This window comes from Biomphalaria glabrata, chromosome 8 (assembly GCF_947242115.1).
Source record: "Biomphalaria glabrata chromosome 8, xgBioGlab47.1, whole genome shotgun sequence".
Lineage (NCBI taxonomy): Eukaryota > Metazoa > Mollusca > Gastropoda > Planorbidae > Biomphalaria > Biomphalaria glabrata.
Genome location: NC_074718.1, coordinates 37,056,039 through 37,061,902, shown reverse-complemented (window position 1 = coordinate 37,061,902; position 5,864 = coordinate 37,056,039).

Genomic DNA, 5,864 nt, shown 5'->3' with positions numbered 1-5,864 from the left:
AATTTCATTGCTAGCTCTACAATCAGAGTCCAAGATTCGCAAGCATGTAAGAATGTGGCCATGATCAGGGAGATTCAATTCACTCTGTCTGTCTGATAAAAAGTTTGTACACGTTATTCCTCCGACACCCAATCTTGGATCATGCTGAAATAATAATAATTTTATTTATAAAGCGCTGTTAACAAACAAAATGTAGGCTCAAGGCGCTGTAATAACATTACAAACACAAACACGACAGCTAAAATGACAAACTATTCTAAAAAAGTTTTAAACAGATAAGTCTTAATGTTCTTCTTAAAAGTGGTGTAGTTGCACAATTATTTCTTTTACCTGACAACACAAGATTAAAGAAATAACAATCAGATAATTAACTAATGGACGTAGTGGTCATTAATTATTTTGTTTGGTATCTCAAACAAAGGAAAGAAATTGTACTTGACTGAAGTGGTGGTAAAAGCTGAATTAGTCCTCTAAATCAATGTAATTAATCGCACAGAATTATTGTTGTTGGTCTAGATCTATTACAAATTTAATTGCATGACTGATCTAGACTAATTGAAACAATTACACTTCGTATAAGCTTTGTTGTTTTTATGTGGTTGTTTTTGTAAGTTTTTTAAAAATGTTTTTCTTGTTCTTTGCTCTTTCTTCAAAATGATTGAAAATATCCTTGGAACCATTTCCTAGAGACTTCATACAAGCGGGATGGCTGCCTGGTCGTTCGGTTTGCGCGCTGGACTGTCGATCGATCTTATCAGCGGTCCCGGGTTAAAAACCTGCCCGCTCCCATCCCCCGTCGTCCTGCGGGAGGTTTGGACTATGAAGTAAATTATCCTCAACTCTGAAGGAACATCCTAAACAAACAAGTGAGGGCCCCAGGCTGTAACATATGTTACCCATAGGTCCATTTCAGCACTGGCTAAAAGTTCTGTTACAATGTTATAGGTTTAGTTTTATCGGGGATTTCCTTTTGAGCGACGTAACTTTAAATAGAACTTTATTTGGACGGAAGTAGAATTATGGGAAGATTACAGTTGAATTAACGGACCTCACTCTTTAGCAAGCAAGATATTAGTTGTGTTTTAGAACTGTGACATTAGGACTGTGCCCTATTATAGAATATTAAATAATATTTCTCAAGTTTATAAAGTCTTATTAAATTATTCATAGATTTTAATATATGTTGTGTGGTTTGAATCGAACTCCAGTTAGTAAGAAAGACTTCATTCTAGATCTACATTTTGCAACGAAACACCACATCCAACAACAATCTTAACGTAACAGAATTTTGTGGAAAACCCTTTATTGTTTGATCGTGTCTTGTATTCAATTAAAACTTTACAATTTGAAACAAAAATTCGCACTCTTTTCTTTTTCACTAGTTTTATAAATTATGACTTCGTGCTATGGCTTGCCCAATTCGTATTGGTCCAATCTCTTTTATCGAGACCAATCGCTATAGAATGCCTCAACATTGACCGGCAACGTCACAGCCTGTGGGCAGTTTAGACCAATAGCTCGTTGTCACGTTGCACAGACCTGTGACCTGGCAACGATGTATTTGGTCTAGACTGCCCACAGGTTGTGACGTTGCTGGTCAGTGTTCAGACCGTCTATAAAAATTGCTCTCGCTTATATGGACATGTTGGGAAATGTAACTGAGAGATAGTTTTCCGCCTAGAATTAGAAAAAAACACAATTCAGCTGAAGTCAAATCTTTAAAATTCGTCGTCTACATCGAGGTTTGAACTTGAGCCTCTCTTAGGTAGCCAAGTGTTTTTCTACAAAAATTATTTCGTATTTTTTTTAATTCTTACTTTTCAAGAGATGTTCAGGTTTTAAACACACACACAAAAGTGAAAACACCTGGTGTTTTTCTAAAAACAAGCCCGGACAAGTTTTACGACTTTCAAACAAGGATATGTACGGGATTGGAAGTGGGCGAGTAAAAAAAAAATCAAGAAGTGACAAAAATAAATCCTCAGATATCATTGTATCTCCGCTTGGCTCGGCTCACCGATGGACGCCACTCCACAAAAAGGACATCAGCAGACGATTAAATCAACCCCCAGGTCCCTCCTGAAGACCTCCCGCTGGTAGAGTTTCCACGGAGATCTTCGCGTTGATACGTTCGGTATGTTTGAAAGTAGTTAGCAGTGGGTGAATGTTCTGAAGAAAGGAGGCACCGCGAGGCGAGTTAAGTGAAGGAGGGAACGGGGTGGGGAGCCGCGTGTTTTCGCGGTATAGCGATAGTATCTTGACGTTAAATATTCTAATCTTCGCAGGTGAGTTCCCCGAGATCCTTCTCAGCTCTCACAGCGCTCAACGCGCTAAATTTTTACTAGAAAGCCCACCCTCCGCTGAGACACATTTCTTGAAGCTTATCTGAATTGTAGTTTGTGATAGACGAAGGGGAAAAAAATCCGCTATTTCAAATGATACGCTATAAAAAGAAAATAAACTTAAGTTCTAAGATTGTATTTTGTGAGTGTGTCTGTCCTTGTTTTGAGCCTTGACGTCATGGTCGCTAAAGCAGATAGTGTGCTATTCTTGGCGAATAAACAAGAAAAAGGGAAAGAGATCCTTCAAATGCCTGATTGTGAAGCCGCAGAGACAATAGAGCTTTAAGTAAATAAATACTAGAAATAGTCAAACTATCTTTCGAAATGATATCTAGAATTCCTAAACAGCACGTAGCTCTGCAGGCGAAACATAAAAGTTTCAAATAACCTCGTTTCTGTACTTTTAATGAAAAAAAAAAAAACAACCAATATGCATTGCCACTGCTGTCTACGATTAATTTCGTCAGTGTTTGGTTACATGGTACTACCATTACACATCGGCTACGCCCATGGATTTGCTTTAAGTTGTTAATTATAGCCGGATCTTCCCAGCCTATTTTTTAACTTCCCATAAACTGGCATGAACGGAAGGTTATTAAACATTTAAGCTATCCCTCAACATGCTTTTTATCCCGTGAATTATTGTTCCTGATACAATAAAATGATAGGCACGCTCTCTTTCTATTAATTCTTTTCCAACCTCCCCCCCCTCCTCTCTCTCTCTCTCTCTCTCTCTCTCTCTCTCTCTTACTCATTTTCTCTCTGGAACCTCAATTTTTATTTTTCACCGTGCGCATTGTAGTTTCTCGGACACAGACTTTTTAACTTGATTTGCAACGACACGCTTTATAATGCCCCCCCTCCCTTGACACACACATGCTTTTGGCCCGTTAATTATAATATCACAACAACAACAACAAAAGTCTTCAGCTTCTCAATTCAATATAGAAATATTTAATATATACTCTAGACAGAACTCACACACACACACACACACGCAACCACTTTCAGGTTTTTCTTCCATTTTTTTTTCTACGAACGACAACCCATACGTTCGTTTTGATCATCCTTCAATTCATAGATCTCTCACTGCACACTTTTCAGCCTTTGAATTCTAAATATGGAACTTTTGGTTAGTTGTAGGCTACCTTTTTTTTTTCACCCTTTATTCATTAGGCAAACAATGTAGTTATTATATATGGCAAAGATTTATTTAGACCATCAGTTTTTGGCCTAGATGAGGAAAAAATGCATTTTCCGAAGAGCCCAATTGAATTCCCAAGTTCCCGTTCCCAACATTACATTTATTTTGGCACTGTGAGCTTTTGGGGGAAATACCGAAAATAAAACACAAAGGTTTTATAGAAAGCTTGCGATTTTTTTTTCACGAATTGGGATGCTGCTGCTGCAAATGTATCAAAACCGTGTCACAGTAGCGAAATGAACATAAGTACGAAATTTCATGCGGAAACGTTTGAAAGTTTCAGAGATCCCTTGATACATACAAGAGTGAGTGGCACTTTGCGTTCTTAAATACATGGCTGAAAAAAACTGTGTAAACAAATATGAAATTTCGATTGACTATGTTTGTAAATGGTACTTGATAATTTTGTGAAGCATTAAACGTTCACTCTTTGACTTAAAACTTTTAAAAAAAACAACAATGGGCAAGTAACTAATAAAGGAGATTTGATACGAAGATCGACTGCTACTCATTGAGATATTGTTAAAATTTATAGCTAAATTCTTTGTTTTTTTAACTGAGTAGGCAACAATGAAGTTGGATCTAATGTATCTGTCTATTATGAAAATCTCCACAACAATAACTCACCTTTTCAATTCAACTTTTTACTGGTCTGAATATACAAAGCAATTATTTCATAATATAACATTATAACGTTTATCACGTTCGATTATAGTTTCAAAGTTTTTAAATTCATATCTATTGTGCATAGCCCATTATTGCCAGGATTTCGTTTACAACAGTGCTGCTCAACCTTTTTTCGATATTAAACTTAAAACATATTAGAAAAAGAATTTAAAAAACAAAGCTTATCTAAGGGAAAGAACCACTACTTACTGCTATTTATCTAAAAATTACATGGCTTAGCTCCCTTTCTGCTATATAAACAAAATTAATGAATTAACTAATGAAAGTTAATTAATTTATTAATTAAACGATTAACTAATTGATCAATTTTTGGATTGATTAGTGTATTGTTATCGACTATAAATAATTATGCACAAATTTCAACTTGGACCGAGAATGGGAAGTGGGAGGAAAAACATATCAAAACGTAATAAGGGGATTAAATCCATATGTACACCCACATCTCTCATTAACTAGCATTTATTTCCAATGTTTGTTTGTTTTTTATTATTGATTCATGTCTAGTCAGGTTCATTGAAAATTGTGCAAAGTTTTAACTAGATCCGAGAATGTGAAACAAGAGAAAAAAACATGTTCAAACTTTTTTTTTACCAGACAGAGTGAATTGATAAAAGCTTTGTAAAAAAAATAAAAAAACGAATGCACACACTTCACGTAAACATAGTCGGTTACGTCAGATTTCACTTCTGCTAAATGCATTAATACCGATTGACGTCACAACATTGCAGCCTGGGAACGGTGAACTCAGTTTCTAGTGGTCGGGAGTAGTTTGCGGGAAATCCCGCATTTAACCCACATATTGCACGGATATATTTTCGCCCTGAATAGTTACACGGGAATAGTACTTGTAGCTACTCACTAAAATCTCATCATCAGTAAACAACAAAACATCTGTACCCCCCCCCCCCCCAACCTCAAGAGTACATAGTATTGCATGCTTTATTTGTTGAGGGTGAAGCGGTCTTCGTCTATTTATAACCATCACTTCAGGGTAACGGAAATCTTCTATTTAAGACAATTCATCTGAAGAGGAGATAATTATAAGTTACTTTAAAACATATACAGAACGTTGTTGCGATTCGTACAATACATCAGAAAACATTTGCTCCCTTTTTATGAACTATTCACCCTAATCCTCCTATAGTCTTACTAGATATAGGCCTATATGAACGTCGGAAATTAGGTTTGAACCCGGACCTGGAATAGTGATATAATCAGTATTAGTAATAGCTACTTCTTTAAATAGTCTTAATTTTTTAAACTGTTCACTTCACAAGCACACAAATACCTTTGTCGCTATAAAAGTACAATGTGGTGTTTGGCTTGTTTTTATTGATAATTCCCGAAATGATTAAAAATTTGTCTATTAAAGTGAAACTATAATATAGTAGAAAACCGAATCTTTTTCTTGTCCGAAACTTATATACAATTAATTTCTTTCCTTATTCGACTTACAATGGGATAAACGTTTCGTGTAGAAATATTATATCATATTATTTTCCAATGGCATGTATCTCAATTAGCCTTTAACATTGGTCTAATTTAAACATAAAGTAGAAGCAGGTTTTTTTTTTAAACTAATTTTTTATATAATAATAATAATACTAATCTTTCTTGTCCGTAAGGAGATT